The sequence below is a fragment of the Diabrotica virgifera genome, chromosome 5 (assembly GCF_917563875.1).
Source record: "Diabrotica virgifera virgifera chromosome 5, PGI_DIABVI_V3a".
In the NCBI taxonomy this organism is placed as follows: Eukaryota; Metazoa; Arthropoda; class Insecta; order Coleoptera; family Chrysomelidae; genus Diabrotica; species Diabrotica virgifera.
The window spans coordinates 57,683,000-57,706,989 of NC_065447.1; the positions used below are offsets into that span (position 1 = coordinate 57,683,000).

The window sequence follows — 23,990 nt, forward strand, 5'->3', positions numbered from 1 at the left end:
CATTAGCTATAGCTCTGCTTTTGCTAGGTATAGAGCCATAACATATACACCATTTTTTCAGTTTTTTACAGGCTATATTTTTTCTAAGAATGGTTTTTTCTAGAAAATACTTACTTTTTGAGTTATTTGCGAAAAACCATCTAAAAACGTGGTTATTTTGTTGAATAATGAACATATTCACTCGCAAATAACTCGAAAAGTATTGACTTGGTGAAAAAACTCTATAGAATAAAAGTTGCTTAGAATTAGTCACTTTATCCATTTCCAGACTTATTTTGGACATATATTTTTTCACCCCCTAATAGGGGGTGAAACTCACCCCATGGCAAAAGCACACATCGGCACAATATCCCTTTTTTTTCTGTGACAGGTTAGCTATCCGTGTGCCAAATTTTATGTCAATCCAAACTGTTCTTTAAAATTTACAGCAAAAACCGTGAAAGAATGTACTAATAAGGACGCTACTAATTAATACCTTTGTTTTTATATTTTAATGAATTTCATCTTAGATGCCAATAAACTATTAATAAGTGAAAGAGAACGTAATAATATTTGAAAGTTCTTCTCTAGAACAGCAGAACATATTTAATTAGCAGTCCAATCTACTCGCAGTTAAAAAGTTGATTTGAGATGTAACTAACTCATCATTATTTTTTTTGGAGTTTGATTTATTGACAAAAAAATTATATTTTGTATCATGTGGCCTTTAGCATTAAAATATTTTGAGATCAGAATACATCTGCTACAATAACTTATGTTAACCATTGAAACTTCAAACTTTCCTAGTAATAACTCAAACGTATACCGATGTCTTTCAAATTAAAAAACTTTTTTATGGCATCAAAGAATTGTTCATTTGTACAATTCTTCATTTTACATGAAGAACCTATTAGCTAAAAAGCTATTGCTACTGGAACTCAAACTGGTAACAAACTCTGTAGACAAAACGGATTAAAATTAACAATAAATAAAAATAATGTCAGTAATACATGGCATATAAACAGACACATTCTTCCTCGAAATATGATTCTATACAGCCTAATCACCATGTAATTATTGGATTAAAAACTATTTTGTTCCACGAGGCTGTATAAAATCCATAATAAAAATAAAACTTGGACACGTATACTAAAATCACAATAAAGATTAACTAGAAATAAACAAATGTAGACACGTTGAATGTTAGGAGCATTTCCGAATCGTGATTTACAATGTAAAAACTTGTGTGAAACATGTGTGTAAAAACATTCGTGAAAATAACTCAAATAATAATATTTGAGTTATCCTCCCACTCAAAAACGTCCGGAACATTGTTTAAATAATCAAACTGTCAAAAAATGAAGGAAAAATTCGATTTTTGAAGTTATACTTCTTTAGGAGCGATTGAGAGTAAAATTTCATAATACTGCGCGCATGCGGACACAGACAGTATGGCGTTTAGTTGCTATCTTTCAAGTTATGTATAAATATATCAATGCAAGAAAAGGTGTGAAAAGAATATATTAGTGATTTTAGTAAATATATTTATTCTAATTTTTGTGTCTTTGGATTTGTCTTCCTCAGGAGTAAGATGAGTATTATTAAAACATTTTATTGTATATTTATTATACATCACCTTGTCTGTTTGTTACCGTGAATTGTCATTAGGTACGTCCGAACCGATACAGACACAGTCTTCGTGGCCTATTTGGTGTAGCATTCGGCCGGAGATCGAAAGGTCTTGAGTTCGAATCCAGTGCAATCCTATACTTTTTTTTTTTATTTTTTTGAAAGCGGTAAGCACAAAATTAGTTTGGTGTTTAAAAAAATTAAAACAAACTGTTTAAAGTATATTAATTTTTAAGAAATCATATAATAGAAGTATAACTTCTTACGTGCGTACAAAGTACACACACATTATTTTTTCTTAGTTTTTTTATTATAACTTTAAAAGTATTCATTTTCGAGAAAAGTTGCACCAACATAAAAGTTGCGTTATTAAATTTCCTACAATACAGGATTAACTGAAAATCTTAAAAATTGTCACTCTTGTTGCAAAATAGCAATAATTTCGAAAAAACCACAAAAAAACAAGTTTCGCATTTTACGTTTTTCAACCATTTATGCTACACTTAGGACCTTGATATTTCACCCAGAAAAACTTTATATGATAAAACAATACTGTAAATTTCATTAAGATCGGTTTAACAGATTTTGCAAAATAAATTCTGCAATCCCGCTTTCGCAAAAAGAATTCATTTTTTCAAAATGTTGCAGCACTGAAAATAAAGCACACAGCAAGTTGATTTTTTTTACATATAAAAAATACTGTACCTTTCATTTGCAATTTGTAAAATTAAAATCGGTAAACTACCACGGCATCAGGATTTTTTTTAAATAAACATTAATTGTTGGTGCTACGCGCAGGACAGCGGATACGTTCGCTCTGATTGGGCATTTCAATGACCTTTGATAATGATTGATAAATTTAAATTTTTATTACATTTCGAAATAAATAAATAAATTTGTTTATTGCAAAATAAAAACACATACTTTTTTCTTTGAAATAACACTTTTTTTAGGAAACAACTACAATTTTGTTCATATACTTTAACTTAGAAAATAAAAGTGTATTATTTTTAAACATATGCAATTGTTTGAACAATTTTTCACAAACAATAATCAAATTAGTTTGATTTTTGTGGAATTAAAATATGAACATACAACAAAATATAGAGTAAGAAAATAATATATTAGATAAAGATTGGAAGAAATTTTGGTGGAAATCAACTTGTGTGAAGAGAGCTAAGTTTAAATCTTAAAATTCGCCTCATGAGATGTTACGTGCTCTTCAGTTCTTTTCTATGGAATGGAAGCTTGGACACTGAATAAGATCGATACAAGGAAAATAGAAGCATTCGAGATGTGGATGTACCGCAGGATACTGAGAATATCGTGGACAGAGAGAGTGACAATGATGGAAGTGTTGCGAAGGATGCAGAAAGAAAAAGAACTTGCGCTTACTATTAAAAAGCGCAAACTGCAATACTTGGGACATATAATGAGGGGACAAAAGTACCAGCTACTACAATTAATTATTCAGGGAAAAATAATAGGTAAAAGATCCATTGGCAGAAGAAAACATTCATGGTTGAAGAATTTAAGAGATTGGTACAAGTGCAGCAGCTGCCATTTATTTAGATCTACGGTATCAAAAATACGCATAGCCTTGATGATAGCCAAACTTCGGAACGAGGACGGCACCTGAATAAGAAGAACTTGTGTGAATCGAATACCGCTGTCCTGCGCGTAGCACCAAAAATTAATGTTTATTTAAAAAAATTCCTGACGCCGTGGTAGTAATTGATTTTAATTTTGCAAATTGCAAATGAAAGGTACAGTATTCTTCTATTCGTAAAAAAATTTAACTTGCTATCTGCTTTATTTTAAGTCCTGCAACATTTTGAAAAAATGAATTTATTTTGCGAAATTTATTTTGCAAAATTTATTAGACCGATCTTAACTAAATTTTCAGTATTATTTTACCATATCATAACGTTTTTCTGGGTGAAATATGAAGGTCCTAAGTGTAGCAGAAATGGTTGAAAAATGTAAAATGCGAATACTTATTGTTTTATATTTTTTTTTCGCAATTATTGCTATTTTGCAACAAGGGTAACAATTTTAAAAAATTTTAACCAATCCTATATTGTAGGAAATTTAATTACGCAACTTTTATTTAAGTGCAACTTTTCTCGGAAGTGAATACTTTTAAAGTTATAATCAAAAAACGAAGAAAAAATCAAATTTTTCCTTCATTTTTTGACATTGTGATTATTTAAACAATGTTCAATGTTCCGGACCTTTTTGAGTGGGAGGATAACTCAATTATTATTATGTGGGTTAATTCCAAGCTATTTCTGCAAAAAAATTAGAGTCACCTCTCAACGTCCATCTCAAAACAGATCCGCCCTGGACTGTATGGGATTAAGCCACAATTGATTGTAATGAAAATTACATTTTATAGTTGTTGTTTGGCGTTTAGATCTTCATTCCGGAAATCAATAACTAAAAACAGTAAATTAAAACTTATGTCCAGAGTGTAAAAAAGAAAGAGAATTAATAAATATTAAAATGTTTGCTCCACACAACATCATTAACATCATAGCGACCATATGCCTCTGATGTGAGGTATCGTTTCTCGAGTAATACAGGGTGTCCCGAAAAGAATGGTCATAAATTATACCACACATTCTGGGGTCAAAAATAGTTCGATTGAACCTAACTTACCTTAGTACAAATGTGCTCATAAAAAAAGTTACAGCCCTTTGAAGTTACAAAATGAAAATCGATTGTTTTCAAAATATCGAAAACTATTAGAGATTTTTATTGAAAATGGACATGTATCATTCTTATGGCAGGAACATCTTAAAATAAAATTATAATGAAATTTGTCTACCCCATAAAAAATTTATGGGAATTTTGTTCCCTTAAACCCCCCAAACTTTTGTGTACGTTCCAATTAATTCATTATTGTGGTACCATTAGTTAAACACAACGTTTTTAAAACTTTTTTGCCTCCTTGTATTTTTTCGATAAGCCAGTTTTGATCGAGATACGGCTTCTTTTTCAATATATTTACGTAAACATTTTATGGGGGTTTTGTTCCTTTAAACCCCCCAAATGTTTGTGTACGTTCCAATTAAACTATTATTGTGGTACCATTAGTGTGGTACACAGTGCTTTTAAGACTTTTACTCCTTAGTCTTTTTTTTATAAGTCACCTTTTATCGAGATGTAACTTCCTTTTCAAAATATACCTAAAAATTTAAATTATAAATAAATTCTCAGATTATTAACAGGTCTCTATATAATAACCGTACTTAACCATATACAGATATGTGGTGGATTCGACAAATATTCAAAATATCTCGATAAACACTGACTTATCGAAAAAGCACTAAGAGGCAAAAAATTTTTAGAAATATTGTGTTTAACTAATGGTGCCACAATAATAATTCAATTGGAACGTACACAAAAGTTTGGGGGGGTTTAAAGGAACGAAACCCCATAAAATTTTTATGGGGTGCACAAATTTCACTTTATTTTTTTTTAAGATGTTGCTGCCATAAAAATGCCACATGTCCATTTTCAATAAAAAATCTGTGAGAGTTTTCGATATATGAAAAAAATCAATTTTCATTTTGTAACTTCAAAGGGCTGTAACTTTTTTTGTGTGCACTATTGTATATAGGTAAGTGAGGTTCAATCAATCTATTTTTGATCCCAGAATCTGTGGTATAATTTATTACCAATCTTTTAGGGACACCCTGTATAAAATATGTAATATATTTAACCCAAAAATAAAAAAAATAGATAGACCAAGTTGTACTAGAAAAGAACAATTTACTAAATTCATGTATAATAAGTAAGTATAAGGAAAAAATAAAATAAACAAAAAGGAAAAACAAAGTTTTAATGAAAAGCAGGAATTTATTTTTATTTAGCTTAATGCCTCGACAGCTTATGGCCATTGGCATGTTACATTGGATTTATGCAATCAGGTACGTGCGTGTTGAATAAATGTCTTGTTACTTAGCAAAGTCGACATCATTGGCTTTGCGAAGAGACGCTAATTGTATCCGAACGTCTGAGGTTCCTCCGGCAGGAAATTTAAAAATGGACAAAAACGAGTTATAATCCTGCATTATAATTCAGCAACAGTAAATAAATAATGAAGAGGACAGACGAATAACATGTTGACCTAATGAGTATTTTCTTAACATAACAGCTTATTAGCATCGTTTATAATATTAGTATTTGCTTAATTTTAGTATTCTGTATCAAACTTTAATCACCCGGATTATTTCGAAGGTAGGGACGCTTCCACGCTAGTTTATTTCCTTAGTAAGTAGTATAATCTTACGGAGTTCGCTGTTCGCTATCTACAGTGCGTTCTGGAATTGAGTATTGCGGTCACGGTGATAATACAGCGAGCTTGAACTGTGCGAATCGACTATTATTGTTAGTTTAAAGTGCACATTTAACTTTTTTATGTAAATCGTTTGTTCATTTAAAAGTAACTAGTGTTATTAGATATAGTATATTCTAAAAATAGGTAAGTTGGAAAGTACTAGATTATTTTAGTTTAGAATTTTTTCATTGGTTTTGTTTTGAAAATTTCCTTCCGTACATTCGATAATTTTGATAATTATTTGGTTAAGGGATTAAGAACAATTTTAGAAATGAAAAGCACCTGTAGTTTATCTCTTTCTGTTTCTGTATTATAGAATTTTCAATTGCAAATACCATCATAATTTTACTTCATTACTTTCTTATTTTTCGATTTGGAAATGCATGATCGCACTGTTTTTCTAGTAGAAGATTCTTCTTCTTCTTAAGATGCCGTGTTCTTTCTAAGATTGCTAATCATCATGACTATTTGTGTTCTGTTTACATCTACTCTAACAAGCTGATTAGATGAGGAATTAAACCACTCTCTAAGATTGCGCAGCCAGAACATTCGTGGCCTTCCAAAGCTATGCTTTCCTAAAATATTTTCCTGGGTGATTTTCTAAATAAGCTGGTATTTTTTCCTCTCATCATAGAATACCAGGTATCGTAATTTTCGTATCTTCATTTCATTAATAAGTTTCTTTTGAATAATTTGTTTCTTTTGAAAGTCTTTGCAAGACTTCTTCATTCTATTACTTAAGATATTCTTAGGATTCACCTGTAAAGCCACCATCTCGAGAACTTCTACTTTTCTTATCCTCGTTTTTTTATTTCATTAATAAGTTTCTTTTGAATAATTTGCTTCTTTTGAAAGTCTTTGCAAGACTTCTTCATTCGTTTACTTAAGATATTCTTAGGATTCACCTGTAAAGCCACCATCTCGAACTTCTACTTTCCTCATCCTCGTTTTAGTCAAAGTAGCTGCCTATATAGTATAGGAGCATACTAAGAAGGTAGATAGGTAGACAGGTAGAAGAGGACTATGTACGTTTTCCAAATGGTATTCTCATCTTATCTTCTCCCTGTTCTTCCCAGTGGGTGCCAGTCCAATATATTTTTTGGTCAACTGTGCTCTGCCTTCCTTTATAATGCCCGTACCACTGTATCGCTCTGTTTTCCAACTTTTTTGTAGTTTTGCATTCCACTTCCGTTTTGTTCCATATTTCCTGTGTTATTTATTCTATTCTCTCTATTAGACAGCTTCCAGGAAGTCCAATTCAAATGTTCTTTAGTTTATTTCTAGTCCAGAGAAATAAGGATTTTCTCGGGACACTCAAAGATCCAGGTAGCTGAACTTTTTTAGTTATTGTAGACCTATAGGAAGAAAACCTACCTGTTTCCTGCCTAGAGTTCGCGTCTGTTTTTTAATTATTAACAATTTAATGCAAAAATCGCGATTTTTTCGATTTTTTGCACCCCATTCAAAAGCTAAATAATTGACATAAAATTACATAATTAAATTTTTTATATCATTGAAAAACCTTCAAAATGACGATTTTTTAAACGTTAAAAAGGTAATTTGTTGCTACGTAAACTGCAAAATAAGTGAAAATCGTTATTTGTTAATAACTTTTACTAAAACTACCTTAGAACTTTAGTGTTTCACCCAAAGTTGGGTGGTTCACCCTCATACAAGGTACTAGTACACTTTAGAAGACAAAAAATAAGCATTTTTTCAAGATTTGTTTTCTCAGAACCTTTATCAAAAATTAATATAAAACTTTTTACATATTAATATCCAACTCTTATAGAATTTAAAAAATATATCTTTTTTCATTTATGCACGTACACTAATATTGTAGAGGGCGCCAAAGTTGGGGCCTCGAAAAAAAGTAGTTCCCATCGCCGGCCGGTAATATCAGGATTGGGATCTCTGAAACAAAAAAATCGTACGGCTTTTAAGAAAGACGTGACAATTTACCACCGTTAGTAAAAAATTCCGCAAAAAAATTTTACGGGAATTTGAAAAAATTTTGTGAAAAAATCGCCCGTTTTTCTTCAGTTTTTCATGGTTAAAAAATATTTATTTTTTATTTTTGATCAAATTGTGGTAAATTGTCACGTAAGAAACCTTCCTTTTTCAAACGCAGTACGATTTTTTAGTTTCAGATATTCCAATCCTGAGATTAACTGTCCGCCATCATTTTTCGAGGCCTCGACTTTTGCGTCCTCTACAATATTAGTGTACTTGCATAAAAAAAAAGATATATTTTTTGTACTCTTTAAGAGTTAGATATTAATATGTAAAAAGTTTTATGTTCATTTTTAATAAAGGTTCTGAGAACAAAATTCTTGAAAAAATTATTATTTTTGGTCTTCTAAAGTGTACTAGTACCTTACAAACCCTCAAAATTTAAGACCGATCCATTAATTAGTTTAAGAGTTATTCTATTTGTTTATCCCAGAGACCTTATTTTGCAATAATACAAACAGAAATAAGACAGAAAATAATGAAGATAGGGCAATTTTAAGTATGCGAAATGAAAGTAGAAGAGTGATAGTATTAAAATGTATTAAAAAATGATAAAAAAATTATTTAATATAGTCACAAATCATAATGCCAAATTTTTGAAATTTTGTAGTTAATAAACATTTAGAATAACTTTAAAAATGTTATCCGTAGAAACAATCTTTTTATATATTCGAAAATCTGGTATTTTAACACCAATTTTCAAACAATAAATTTAGCCTGGGTTCATTTGGGACAAAGTTAGCCATGTGTTTTTTTTAATTCACAGCAAATTTGCTTATAATAATTAAGGAATCTCATTAAGGCTATTTTAAGGAATGGGATTTGTATTTTTTCTTAAAAAATTTGCACAAGCATTGTACCTTCACAGCACCCTCTACAATTTTTCAAAAATGTAGTTCAAACGATTACTAGCGGAAACCTACAAATCCACTGAGTTAAAATACCGAAAAAGCAATTTCAAACTAATACAATTTCCTGTATTTCCGGATCAACTCAATGGATTTTGATCTTTCTTTTTTAATTTCTATGTAATTTCTACGTACATTACAAATATGCAATTTGTTTATAAATTTATTAGTTAATAAACAGTCTAATTTGTTTAAAAAATTCTCGAAAAAATATTTTTTGTTCAAAAATCTATTTTTTTAATCATAGTATCATTAATGATCATAGAGAAAGTTAAAGTACACTTTAATAAATAAATTATTTTTATTAGATAATTATTTATTGAAGATAATTTATTTATTAAAGTATACCTTAACTTTTTCTATGAATAATAATGATAGTATGATTAAAATTATGGATTTTTGGGAAAAAATTGTTTTTTCAATAATTGTTTAAACAAATTAGACTGTTTATTAATAATTAATAAATGTCTAGACAAATTTCATATTTGTAATATACAGAAAAATTACATACAAATTAAAAAAAGAACGATCAAAATAATATTCAGGAGATCCCGAGATATAGAAAATGCTATTAGTTTTAAGTTGCCTTTTTTAGTTTTTGAACTCATGCATTTGTCGGCTCCCAGCTCCCCCTTCAATTACCACGACTAGTCACCAATTGAGCTACATTTTTAAAAATTCGTGTAAACTATCATCTTTTCAAATATTTAAAAGGATTTTTTTACGGATAATATTTTTAAAGTTATTTTAAATGTTTATAAACTACAAAATTTCAAAAATTTGGCATTCGGATTTTTGACTATATTAGATAATTTTGTTATCTTTTTTTAGTACATTTTGATAGCATCCTCTATCTAATTGCCCTATCTTCATTAGTTTTTATCTTATGTTATTGCAAAATAAAGGCTTCTGGGATAAACAAATATAATAAGTCTTAAACTAATTAATGGGTCGGTCTTAAATTTTCAGGGTTTGTTAAGTACCCCAATGCCCAACTTTGGGCGAAACACTAAAGTGCTAAGGTAGATTTAGTAATAGTTATTAATAAATAACGATTTTCACTTATTTTGAAGTTTGCGTAGCAACAAATTAACTTTTTAACTTTTAAAAATCGGCATTTGAAGGTTTTTTAATGTTCTAAAAAAATTAAATTTTGTAATTTTATGTCAACTATTTAGCTTTTGAATTTTGCACTAAAGATTTTCTCTCAAGATTTCTTTTTTTTTTTCCTCTACTGTTCCTTGCATGATGACGTATATCAAAGAGTATTTATTTATCGTTTCGAAGTTTCGAAGGCTTATTATTGACCATAAATACTTAAAAGTGTTACAACTCTTCATAGTCTAAACAAACTTACAATGAAGTAAAAAACTTCAATGTATGATATATGTATGGTTTAATTACAATTGGATTACAATTCTTCAGAACGTTTTCGGTCCAGTCGGACCATCATCAGTGAATAATTCTATTAAAAGTTGAAACTACTCCACATTTCCGTTAATAAAACTTTTAAATTACATTGTAATAATAACAAAAGTGTAAAATTGATATGACACTAGATCGATGTTAAAGGATTCACTTTAAGGGAACATAGATGTACCTACTCGAAAACAGGGCAGTTCGCTAGATGAGTAAATAAACCGAGTTTGGTTTGCACCAAAGAATGTAGACAAAATTTTGATCGAAGAGGGTCGATTATATAACGATCCAGAGGAAGACCGAGACTTGGGTATAAGACAACTTAGAGAGCAATTTAAAATCTATTGGAGTTATGGCAAATAGTAGTTTATTCTATGAATAAAATTATTCGACCAATAAACCGACATTTCTCAATTTTACTAATGTCAAATAAGACTTATTTTATGTATTTATCAAATAAATATTTACTCTTCGAATAAATTGGCAATATCGCTGTAGGTAACTGTAAATATTTATAAGAGAATAAATTCGTGAGTTTAACTTTAAATTATCAAAATATATTGACACAAAATAAAAATATAAACGTCTATAAATTTTATTCGACGAATAACTATTCATTGATTTATTTGTCGTTGATGAAACCGGACCGTAGAGTATGGAGAAGAGTTGCCATTGACTTGAATGGAGGATGGTTCTGAAGAAGGCGTTGGTTCATAACTAGTCGTAATGCCACTGATGATGATTATCGACGTTTGAATGTATTTGCGAGGGAGACTTGAGACAATTATACATTTCAAATTAGTGGTCGTTTTGCATTTAAAAATTATCAGTAGTAATTACACAAGAGCTTTAAAATTATTGAATTTTTCACGAGTGACACTTTGACAGTTTTAATTTCACGACCCGAAGGGGAGTGAAATTATGTCAAAGTGTCACGAGGGCAAAAATTCGATATTAATTTTAGAGATCGAGTGCAATTTGTTGCGATTATGTCATGAATAAAACGGTTTAAAACCAAAATTTAATTGTAATTTATTTATGTAAGTACAAATTAGTACAATTAAACACACAGTTGTTATAAATATTTGACGGTTGAAAGTCATCACTTTTATCATTTTTAAAACAATAATAATTGTCATTAATGTCACTGAATGTATTTTTTAGTAGCAACCAAGGGCATCTGACGTAATATACTTGACGACGGGACATTATCAAAAATTATCAGTTTAATTTTTATTTCTGTAGCTTTCTATTGTTCAGAATCTCCTATGAATGAAATAATCAGTAGTAATTACACAAGAGATCTAAAATTATCGAATTGTATCCCGAGTGACACTTTGACAATTTTAATTTTAAAACTAGAGTTTTAATGTCAAAGTGTCACGAGGACAAAACAAATCGATAATTTAAGAGCTCGAGAGTAATTCGCTAAGATTATTTCATGAATAAAATTGTTTTTAAAATCATTTTAACTAATATTTTATTGATATCTTCGCCTGAATATTTGCTAAACCTGTTCATGGTATTCTCTTTGACAAACTGTAAAACATTATATTATAAAAGCCAGAGATACAGGATGCAGCCAGAAAGCAGTTTATTAACGAAAAGTCTTGGATTTAAAATATTGTTTATTATATTTTTATTTCAATTATTCTAATTGTTTAAAAAGTAGTAAACTTTGTATCTAGGGCTTTTCGTTGTTTTCCTCATTTTGCGAGAGATGTCGCTAGATTGCGTCTCAAAAGGTGGAATCATTGTATCGCGATGGTTTCCCTTAAATAGGCAGGGTTGTTAATATTCGCTTCAAAGTTGTGACTGCATAGCTTCACTGAATAGCTATATGGAGATGGTGGTCCAACTCTGAGTCGAATAGAAACAAAAACTGCCTTTATTATGTAAAACATTAATTGTCATTAATGTCACCGAGTGTTCATTTTTACGAAGCAACGAAGGGCATCTGACGTAATACTTGACGACGGGAAATTATCGAAAAAAATTCTCGGCATTAGTATCACAAGAGAGTGAGAATAAATTGACAGTAATGCGACAATTTTTCGAAAACTTGTTGCCTGACAATAGACACGAGAGCATGCAGGGCTCGAGTGGCTATTGCCCAATGACAACAAGTTTGAGAAAAAGTGGAGCATTACTTTCTTATTTATTCTTACTGTCGTGTGATATTCGTAAGGTTATTTTTTAATTCTTCTTCTTCTTAACGTGCCCTATCAAGTCCCCTTGACGTTGGCGATTAACATGGCGAAACTGTCTCTGTCTCGAGCTATTCTAAATAGGTGTTCTGCTTTCTTTATTCCTGTCCACTCCCGGATATTCTTCAACCAAGAGGCCTGCTTTCTACCAATTCCTCTGCGTCCTTCGATTTTACCCATCATAATAAGTTGAAGAATATTATACCGGTCTCCCCTTACTACGTGTCCAAAATAGGCCATCTTTCTATATTTGATATTATCAAGCAGCTCTCTTAAGGACTGCCACATTTGTCAGCATAGCCGTCCATGGTATTTTCAGTATACGTCTGTGCAGCCACATTTCAATTTTTTAATACTTACATATAAAATTCAAGTATTTGTATAAAAACATTCAGTGACATTGATCCCAATTAATGTGACACACCTTTTTCAACTTGTCAAAGTGAACAGCACAGTTTAGCAAATATTTAGACGAAGATATTAATAAAATATTAGTTAAAATTATTTATAAATACAGTTTTATTCATGAAAAAATAAACTATGTTATCTAAATTAATGTTTCACAACTTGTTACAGAGCACTCCAAGAAACAGGTTTAGCAAAATATTCAGGCAAAGATATCAATAAAATATTAGTTAAAATTATTTTGGCCTCGTGACACATAATTTCACTCCCATTCGGTTCGTGAAATTAAAAGTATCAAAGTGTCACTCGGTATACCAATCGATCATTTTAGAGCACTCGTGTAATTCCTACTGACAATATTTTACTTGCAGCCAAAAATAACACAGGAAAACGAAAATGTACTCGGTTGCTTGCTTACTTTAAATTGAATACCCTCATATGATTTGGATTTAGCATTTATTGAAAAAAGTAAAGTGTTGATTATTTTAAACGGAATCAAAATGTTTCTAATGAATACAATGTCGGTAAAAAGACTGACGGCGCTTGCCATATTGTATACCGAAAAAGCTTTAGTTCGAAAAATTTCTGACTTCAACGAAAAGGTAATGGAAAACTTCATCGATAGAAGCAGAAGGATCTTATTCTTCTTTAGTTGCCGTCTCTATTGGAATTTGGCGATAAATTCTGCAAATGAGTTTCTATCCTGTGCATTTCTTGTTAGATTTTGGGGGTCTAGTCCTGTTCAATCTTTGATGCTACACAGCCATGTCATTTGTTGTCTGCGAGGATTACGCCTTCCTTCTATTTTTCCTTCCGCTATAAGTTGAATATGTACATATGTACAATAGCTAATATGTACATATTATGTACAGTCGGAAAAATGAAAGAATACTCATGAACGATCACATCAATCAATTATTTTGTATTTGCTGTCTTTTTCTATAAATAACAAACGTTTGTTTGCAAAGACAGCAAATACAAAATAAGTGATTGATGTGATCGTTCATGGGCATTCTTTCATTTTTCCGACTGTATATCTCTCGTGTCTGAATATATGTCTAAGATAAGATTAATAGATTTTTTTTGCGTTGTTTTAATCATTTTTTCTATAAAATAATTTCTACAAATTCACGATTTATATTCATACGTCCTAAAACTTCAGAACTAAGAGATCACAATTTAAAAAAAAAATTGAACAAATTATTTTTAATAATAAACGTTTAAAATGGCACCAAATTCACAAATATGTATACATTAAAATTTCATCTTATTCAATGGAATACAGGAAAAATATTTAAATTAACAAAAAAATTGTTAATTATTTATCGAACGAAGTAGCATGCTTAATTAAACGCTTTTCGTTAGTTAAATCGTTTGGGTCAAATCTTTAGATGTTAATTTGACTGCCTTTACTTCAATGCAAATGAATGAAATTTGCGAACATATGCATTCGCGGGAACAGTACACGAATAGTCAATAAAAAATTTTAAGTTTATTAATTGTTTAAATAAAAAAAAAAGATTTTAATGGAAAATGCTTAAATTCTCTTGTTTTTTACAATGAAGAAACTTGAAACTTTTACAGATTGTAGCAAATTATCTAGACTATACATAATTTTACTTTTTACGTTAATTGTTTACGTTATACTTCATGAATAAACAATAAAGTTTCAAATTTTTTGCCGATTCCGACTACTTTTCATGTTTGTATATCATATTTTATATTTTATAGATACATATATTTTAATAAACATGACGATATATTTTAATGTTTGAAAAGTGTAAGACTAAAAATAAAAAATAAAAAATATGAAAAAATTTTTTTTAAAAAACGCTTTTTTTTAGTTACGAGTGACTAAAATTAAACATATAAAAAAATCAACTAAAAAGTAAAAAATTCAAACTCAAAAGATTATTCGAAAAAATCTGTTAGACAGATTAAATATACAAAAATCTCACCCCTTCGATAAAAAATTGAAAAAATCTAAGGCATTCGTTAAAGACAAGCGTGGGGCGCGTCTTCATCGAATAAACGGTTTTCGCCCCACGCTTTTCTTTAACGAATGTGTTAAATTTTTCAATTTTTTAACGAAGGGGTGAGATTTTTGTATATTTAATATGTCTAATAGTTTTTTTTTTCGAGTAATCGTTCGAGTTTGAATTTTTTTTATTTTTTTACTTTTTGGTTGATTTTTTTATATTTTTAATTTAAGTCACTCGTAACTAAAGAAAAGCGTTTCTTAAAAATTGTTTTTCATATTTTTTTATTTTGTTAATTACTTTTATTTTCTTCTTAATGATTTATGGTAGGTGAGCCCAAGCGGAGATTTTTGCAGTTACTCGAGCGCGTCAGATTATCACATATGGAGAAACCTTGTACCCTGTAATTGTACCCCTATCATATATGGGATCTTAATACAGGGGAGTTCGTTAAGGGGGGCCGAAAAACTCGAAATCATCAGATTAAGATAAGGAAAGTTAAATACATGGAGAACAGTGTAGATTTAAAAAATCTGAGGGTTTGAGCGGGGCGTAATAGTCCAAGAAACACCGCTGAAAATTGTCTTTGAATTTACTAAAGCTAGATTTTTCACAGTTGATTACTGTGATTGGGTAGAGAAACATACTTCGGTCGGTCAAGCGAAACGTAGAACAGGGGTTACTGAGAGGGTATCAAAGTTGCTTTCCTACGAAGGTAATTAAATCCATTTACTAAGGCTGAAAATCAGTACACACATTCTAAATGAAATATAAATAAAAGTTATTATAGTCGGTCAGCTGTATGACGGGACAGAGCCGGTCGGTCGGCCTCAGTGAATGTACAGGGTTATTCACTATATTTTGACCCCCTTTGTAAACTGCTTTATTTACACAATTAGAAAAAAATGTAAAATACAAAAGTTATTCCATTTTTAAATCATGATTTTTTTACATATATATCGTACTAATGACGTCATCCATTTGGGCGTGATGACAGAATCGACTATTTTTTTTAATGGGAATAGGGGTCGAGTGCTAGCTCATTTAAAAGGTTATTCAATTCCCTATTCAGTAATATAAACATTAACATGATTATTTATACAGGGTGTCCAAAAAAAATTTATTTAAATTAATTAAAAATGTATAAACATTCTCAATTTCTTTGCAATACGAAAATGCAGCAGCTGCATAATACTCTGGTTAAATCGGAGAGTGCAGGAAGAGTCTATACCGGTTTCGGAGATCTTTTTCCCTCATCAGTAAACCCTCTTCTCTCCGATTTACCCAGGTACCACAGCTTGGGCCTTCCCGAATTGCAAAGAAAGAAATGTCACGGATGAACTAGGGCCATCTACCGAAAAACAAACTAATTTATCAATCGAAGTAGCACAGAAAACGACAATAAATATCGCTTACTTTGTTTAAATTAATTGTTTAATTAACAATTCAAAAATTTTTTTGGACAGCCTGTATAAATATTGATCTTAATGGTCATAGTGCTGTATAGAGAATTGAATAACCTTTCAAATGAGCTAGCACACGACCACTATTCTCATTTAAAAAAATAGTCGATTGCGTCATCACGCCCAGATGGATGACTTCACTAGTACGATATATATGTCAAAAAATTGTAATTAAAAAATCGAATAATTTTTATTTTACATTTTTTTCTAATTATGTAAATAAAGTAGTTTACAAGGGGTCAAAATATAGTGAATAACCCTGTACATTCATTGGGGCCGACTGACCGGCTCTGTCCCGTCATACAGCTGACCGACTATAATAACTTTTATTTATATTCAATTTGGAATGTGGGTACTGATTTTCAGCCTTAGTAAATGGATTTAATTACCTTCGTAGGAAAGCAAATTTGATACCCTCTCAGTAACCCCTGTTCTACGTTTCGCTTGACCGACCGCAGTATGTTTCTCTACACAATCACAGTAATCAACTGAGAAAAATTTAGCTTTAGTAAATTCAAAGAGATTTTTCAGCGCTGTCTCTTCGTCGCCACAAAGTTTCACAAAAAAAAAGCGAATATTTCGAGAAATGAACGTTAGATCGAAAAACTAAAAAATACGTTTTCAATATTTTTTAAAAATCTATCGAATAATACCAAACACGATCCGCACGGAGAGGGGTGGGGGTACATTTAATGTTTTAAATAGGAGCCCCGCGATATTTCGCGAAATGAACACCAGATCGAAAAACTGCAACATACAGGTATTCAATATTTTTAAAAACTCTATCGAATGACACCAAACACGACCCCACACGGAAGTGGGGTGGGGGGTTACTTTAAAATCTTAAATATGTGCCCCCATTTTTAATTGCAGATTTGGATTCCTTACGTAAAAATAAGTAACTTATTTAGACATTTTTTCGAATTATGGATAGATGGCGCTATAATCGGAAAAACGATTGTTGGAAATGGAAAATTAAATTAAAAAAAGGAAACTCCCGACTTAAATGGAAAACTTTACTTAACTTTTTTGGTTTTAGGACCTACTCTTCATAAACCAATAGGTCCCCATAGCGCTCGAGTAACTGCAAATTTAGCATACCTTTCTCCCCTACTATTATATTCCAATGAATTTAATTTTTACTTTAAAATTGCAAACAGTTTCTTTTACTTATTACCTGAAATTATTTTGACTTCATAAAATATTCGCATACAACTATATTTATTAAAGTGTTAATAACTTCCTGTTATAAAGTTAAACAATTTTCACGCTTAACACTTAACAAGAAGCGTAAAATGGAACATTTTAATTTTTATAGTTGTTCATTTATTTTGGCAATTGCCTTTTAGAGCGTAGTTAATGATTATACAATTGACTATAAATCAAAAGTGAAGGGAGTTCTCACTTAATAACAATAATATTATTATTTGAAAGATTATAATTATCCATTATAATTTTAACTAATTTCAAAAAATATTAAAAATTTGAATTTTAAATACAATAATCACAAGTCATTAAAATTAAAGATTTTTTGTATCTTTAAAAATAGCAGTGGTGATAACCTGCCAGGTGTAATAGGTCTGGATCCTGCGTATGAAAAAAAAGTTGTTTAATAGCAAGCTGAAAATTTGTTAATAGCTTAAGGGCGTCTAGTTGGATAAACTTTGATATATGGGAACACTGTAACAGGGGCAGTTTTAATTGTGGAACAGGTTAAAAATTTGGAACGGTCACACCACGAAAACGGCACATTTATTTTGTCCGACAGAACAGACTTAAACTCTCCGAACAGAGATTAAACTCTCATGCAAAAATCAGACTGCTATTTATCACCTGTCATAATTCCTGTCATTTGACATATTCTACATGTTCCACTCATTAAAACGCCCATTTGGTGATAAATATAAGTCTGATTTTTGCATGAGAGTTTAATCTCTGTTCGGAGAGTTTTAAGTCTGTTCTGTCGGACAAAATAAATGTGCCGTTTTCGTGGTGTGACCGTTCCAAATTTTTAACCTGTTCCACAATTAAAACTGCCCCTGTTACAGTGTTCCCATATATCAAAGTTTATCCGACTAGACGCCCTTAAGCTATTAACAAATTTTCAGCTTGCTATTAATCAACTTTTTTTTCATACGCAGGATCCAGACCTATAAGGTAATCCATTTTAATGAGAAATTTGAACAAATCGGAAATTGAGTAAAAATATCTTAATAATCGGCTCAATAAAACCAACTAACAATCCTTAAAAAATATTATTCCAAATTAAAGAGAAATAAGAATATAGAAGCTGTAGTAGAAAGTTGGTCAAAACTACATAAGGCTGATAAGTAACCAACCTCCTCTGAAATGAAAAACATGTTTTTCCAAAAAAATTCTTTTATTTTATTCGACATAATCCCTTTTTAGCCCAATACAAGGATTCCAGCGATTTTCCAACTACTTTATTACTTACTTACTTATTTCGCGGCGTTAAAACTCTTCTTGGGTTTTAGTTGTCTCGACAATGGGCGACTACGAACTGCCCCACGCTACCTAGGTACCAGTGGCGGCTCGTGATTTTTACAATAGGGGAGGCTATACCTAACTGTAAAATATCTAGACAAATTTGCACTAGCAAAAAAATGCGCCAAAAAATGTAATTTAAGGCCCCATCTTTTGACCATTTTTATTTACATTTCATAATATCATCCTAATTCATAATTTCATGATATCATATCATTTTAAAAATAGTTAGTCTAATTGTAAAAGTTTAATACCAAAGTTTGTGTCGTTTATTTGTTAACAATTCCATCTATTTGTAAATAGATACCTCGCATATCAAAATAAATACAGATTTGAAGTTTTGCAGTCCATACATAATGAAGCTTCAAATTTTTTAAGATACTCAACTAAATTTTTTTAATTCTAAACGCGGCCTACTGCGAATTCAAAAACACCATAAATTACCGATATTTTGCTTTGAGTTAGAGATATCGGAAAAAGTTATTTGAGCAAGTTGTTCCAAATATTATTATAACCCCACATACCAAATTTCATAACAAAATTCGCACTTTTAGATTTTTCATTATTTTTAGTCAGGACCCTAAAATTCGTTGCCTCGAGACGCACGCAACCACGCAACGGAGCCGAGAAGCTATTCTGCCTCCCTTGGTATATCTCTGGGCAGCGTGTGATGGCACCGTAGATGCCACTGTTAGGAGACCGAGTCTCCTTAAACGCCTGCTGCGCTGCACAAAGCATTAGCAACGGAGACTGTTGGGCTTCTCGGCTCCGTGCTCCGTTCATGCATCTCGGGATAACCCAGGGTCCTGCCTACAATAATATGTAATAAAACTGAGACGCGATCATGCGTTCTAATACTAATGCTCCGTACGTATGGATAATTAGTGATAATATGGAATTTACACGTTGTATAATAGTGAGAGTTGTACTTGTTGTTTTCGCGATTCATGATAAACAAAACAGTGTAGAGTGTGTAAAAAATTTATGGGGAGGCTGAGCCTCCCTTGCCTCCTCTGACGAGCCGCCACTGCTAGGTACTTAGATAATATTTTGTGAACATAATATAATATGGTTTTTATAGTTGTTATTCTAATTTTCACATACTTCGTGAATACACATTCGTTAAACGAGTGAAATGATTCACATGCGTTTGTAGTAAATATAAGAGATGATGAATTTGAAGCCCACATGTAAGGTGGAAATGTTGAATCTTCCGTTAAATAATTATCAACTAGGTAATCACAAAATTGCAAAACTCTGTCATCTTCTGGCATAATATTAAATGTTCATCAGAAAAAAAGTCAGCAACATCATTTGGATCTAAATAAGGAATGCCGAAAAACAATTTTAAATATTTTCCAATGACAGTTTGATTTTAATATTCCGAGGACAAACCTAAATTTTGAATTTTTAGGTACAAATTTTGTGTTGAATGAAATTGGCAACAAAAAATAATAATGTCGGGCCACACTAACTTGGCTGCATTTTGAATTGCTATTTAAAAATTAGAAATTATTCGTTTCGGTTTGAAATTTAAATTAAAATCTGTACATATTGTTATTAATGTATCAAAACTACTTTTGTACGATTGCTGTGATTTATTTGGTAACAAACAAAATACTAGAGGGAGATAAAAACCATTTTTTGTTGCCATGTATAGTAAACATCTGACAAAAATATTTAGAACAGTATTGAAAATTCCATCTACATACAAAGAATCTACATTACACAAAAAGTAAAGATTTGTGAAACAACTAAAAATTGCGGAATTATTTTTCTTAGATAATAAAAAGTTTTCACCTGTATTTGTTTTTAAATTTAAGTTAGAACTTGTAGAACTTCTTCCTGTAAGTTGGGCAATGATGGTGTGGATTTTCGTCTGGCAGCATAGATATTTCTTCGAACGCAAGAAATGTCTTTCGTCGTCAGCGGTAAATTGCTGAAATTTTCCTTCCTTAATTCCTTGTGGACAATCTTTAAAGGTCTTTCACATATATTTTCACAGCTTTCCTCTGTGTAGAATTACTACAAATTTGCCGGTCAACGTGGATATTTGGAGCATGATTAGGCTCCACCGATGCTTTTTCAAGAATAACGTAATTTTCGTCACCTTCCTTCGTGTGCACTTTTTGTTGACCCCTTTTTTGATGCATCGCCATCTTTTCCATCTTTGGAGACATGGGCCTTTGAATATTTATATTCATTAATTATTAATAAAAGTTCTCCCCTTTACATAGTCGTTGGATTCGCCATTTAAAAATTAAACACTAACGGACGAAACCCGACAATATACCGTAATACTTGCAACTGAAGTGAATAACTGAAAATATACAAGTATTCGGTACTCGTACCCGTAGCGTATGGGTAAAATACCCGGTACCCGCGTTTATTATACGAGTACATTTTCCGAGTACTTTTTGCAAGTCTAAACTTGTCGCTGCATGTGGGACAGCAAATTAATAGCAACCCGCAAAACGCCGTTTTGAGTATCAGTCCATTCGCAAAGTCAAGCAAACGCCTATACTCTTATGCCATAATAATTAATAGCCATTCAAGGCTGAAATCGGCCACCAGTCCTTACGGCCGGTTTCAAAATTCCCCAAACTAATTATACATATGTATATTCCCTTATTTATGACCTGCTATTTACGGCCACCTTTATAATACGGACGCGGCCAAATAATCACATAAGCCCATTTTATAGAAATTAAATGAAAATGTTGGCCAAAATAATTTTGTTAAAATAATTTTGTCTATTTGTTGATGGAAATTTCCAGTACTACTTAAGTATTAGGACCTCTTGTATCTACCTAAACAGGAGATTAAATACCCCGCATCGGGTCGGTGGTCACAATAGGTTCTTAAAATACTATAATAAAATGTCGTAAAAGTGTTGTAAAAGAGAAACGTTTGTCACTATTTATAAGTATGACTACAATTCACAAAAGTTGGCCGAAAACTATGGTGTAAAAACTAAAATTATCAAAGGATATAAAAAAATAAAAGTGGGTTGAAATAGTTATTTATGAAACAGTTCGTGAAGTATGCTTTTTGCGAACGCACGTGGTATTTAGAGCACGAGCGACAACGGAGGGAGTGCTATACATCGCGTAAGTTCGCAAAAAGTACTTCACGCACAGTTTCATACAATATTTTATCTACGATAAACAAATAAAAAAACTGTAACTCTTCGTCACTGGAATTCATTTCTATTCTACAATTTTTATAACTTTGACATTTAAAAATCCTAACTACTTTTAAACCACAAAACTGTCAAAAATTTTTTTGTAAGTCATTGCTCATATTGTCATCACCATGACAACGCCAAAGTTAAGGATATTTGATTATATGAAAGTGTGCCAAAAAACCCATTGAAAGTGTGCGAAAAAGTAAATCCCATTTAAAATACATTGTTACTTCACGCACACTTTAAACCCTTCACGCACTGCTATCTATAATGACAGTTTTCACAAACTAAAAACTTATACAGAATATGACATAGAGTCGATAAAATTCTTTAAAAAAGCTTAACATCAATCTGTTTTTTCCGTAGTATAGTTTTGTTTTATATTAGGATATTAAAGTAGTTTTATTAGTTTCCGTTTATGTACCTATAGTATTTTTATTATATATGTATTGTATATGTATATTTTATTTTTTAGTATTTAATATTTTGTATTTCAGGTGGCTGTAACCAGTGTCATTGAGTTCCTGTCGTTCGTTACTTCAAAAAAATCTCGAACCTTTCCAACTTCTTGGTTCCGAGAGCCGAGTTGTTCGTTCGAGTTGGCGCCCTTTTTTCTTCTTCTTTCTTTGTTGTACCTGGATATTATTTTATCTCTAGCATTCTTATCTATTTTCCTTCCATTTTTGTATTAACAGGTCTCATTTTCTTCCTAGTTACTATCATTTCATTATCAAATCTTTTTTTATATCTCTAAAGCCAATATTCGGTGTATTGAAGCAAGCCCAAATACTCACTTGAGATTTGGTGTCTCTCTGCCCTTTTAATTTTTTTTCCTGAGCTAAGCCCCTCTTCTTTTCGTCTTGAATCTCTTCTCATTTATTTTTCCCCATCTTTTATCAGTTCTTCTCTTCAAAAATCTCTATACCCAGAGTATAGAGGTTTCAATTGGCTTTTATTAACAAAATAAACAAAGTTCCAATCGGCCACCTTTCTATATCGCCCAATAGTTCCTTCATTTTTAGTGGCCGTTACTGACAGGTATTACTGTATTAATCAATGGTCAATTTTTAAAATTTTCTTATTTTTTTATTTAAGTTGGAGTTGTACGTTATTTTAGGTTTTCATGACTCATAAATAAATATGTTTAGAGAGGCAGAGACAATTATTACCCTCTTACCTTTTTTCGGGTTCTATATTCAAATGTACTTGAAAATTGTACTTTGAGTATTGTACTCTGAGTACTTTTTTTGAGCAATGTACTCGGTACTCTGTACTCGTTCCTCAAATATGAAAAGTACCCGGTATTCTGTACCCGAGTACAATTTATCAGTATCCGGCCAGCTCTGGCTACTGGTAGATTTACTTTTTGAAGATAGTCAATTAAAATTATACCTTTGCAATCCCACAATATACTGACCATGAACTTTCTGGCCCATTAATCGACTCTTGGCTACTTCTGAGCACTTTTATCGGCTTCAGTTCACTGTTGTGCGTTCATTCTGTTCTTTGGTGTATAGTAGTGGATCCAGGTTTCATCAAAGGTTACTAATCGGCACCAAAAGTTCAACGAATTGTGCTTCATAAGCCCCAAACACAAACACTGCTGAGAAGTGGTCACACTTGTTTTTGGTCAATGGTTAACAAACACAGTCATTGGCAAGATCATTTTTTCATGTTCAAACTTCTTTCAAAAATATAACTAGTGCGCTCTTTACTAATTATTGTTGGCTCTACCAATAGGGCTTTTCATCGATTGTCATTTGTTTCGAGCTTCTGTCATATGTTGTATAATCTGTGTATAATATTAATACACACGGATTATACATTATACGACATATGACAAAAGCTCGAAACAAATGACTGTGAATGAAAAGCCTTATACACGCACCTTCATTTTACCTAAGATCAGCTAAAACCATTTTTCACAGAACCAAAATTTTACAGTGTAGTC

At 31.2% G+C, this 23,990-nt stretch overlaps 1 protein-coding gene across 2 annotated transcripts in view; it reads left to right on the top strand.

Annotated features, from left to right (window-relative positions):
* Positions 1-23,990, top strand: part of LOC114330486 (uncharacterized) — a 64,469-nt gene that overhangs the window by 4,782 nt on the left and 35,697 nt on the right. The window contains exon 1 of one of the 2 annotated variants that reach the window (XM_050652547.1): positions 5,900-6,097. The exons of the other annotated variant lie outside the window; for it this stretch is intronic. The gene's annotated coding sequence lies outside the window, so the exon portion shown is untranslated. Of the gene's footprint in view, positions 1-5,899; positions 6,098-23,990 lie in introns of those variants that run through there. 2 annotated transcript variants of the gene reach the window in all.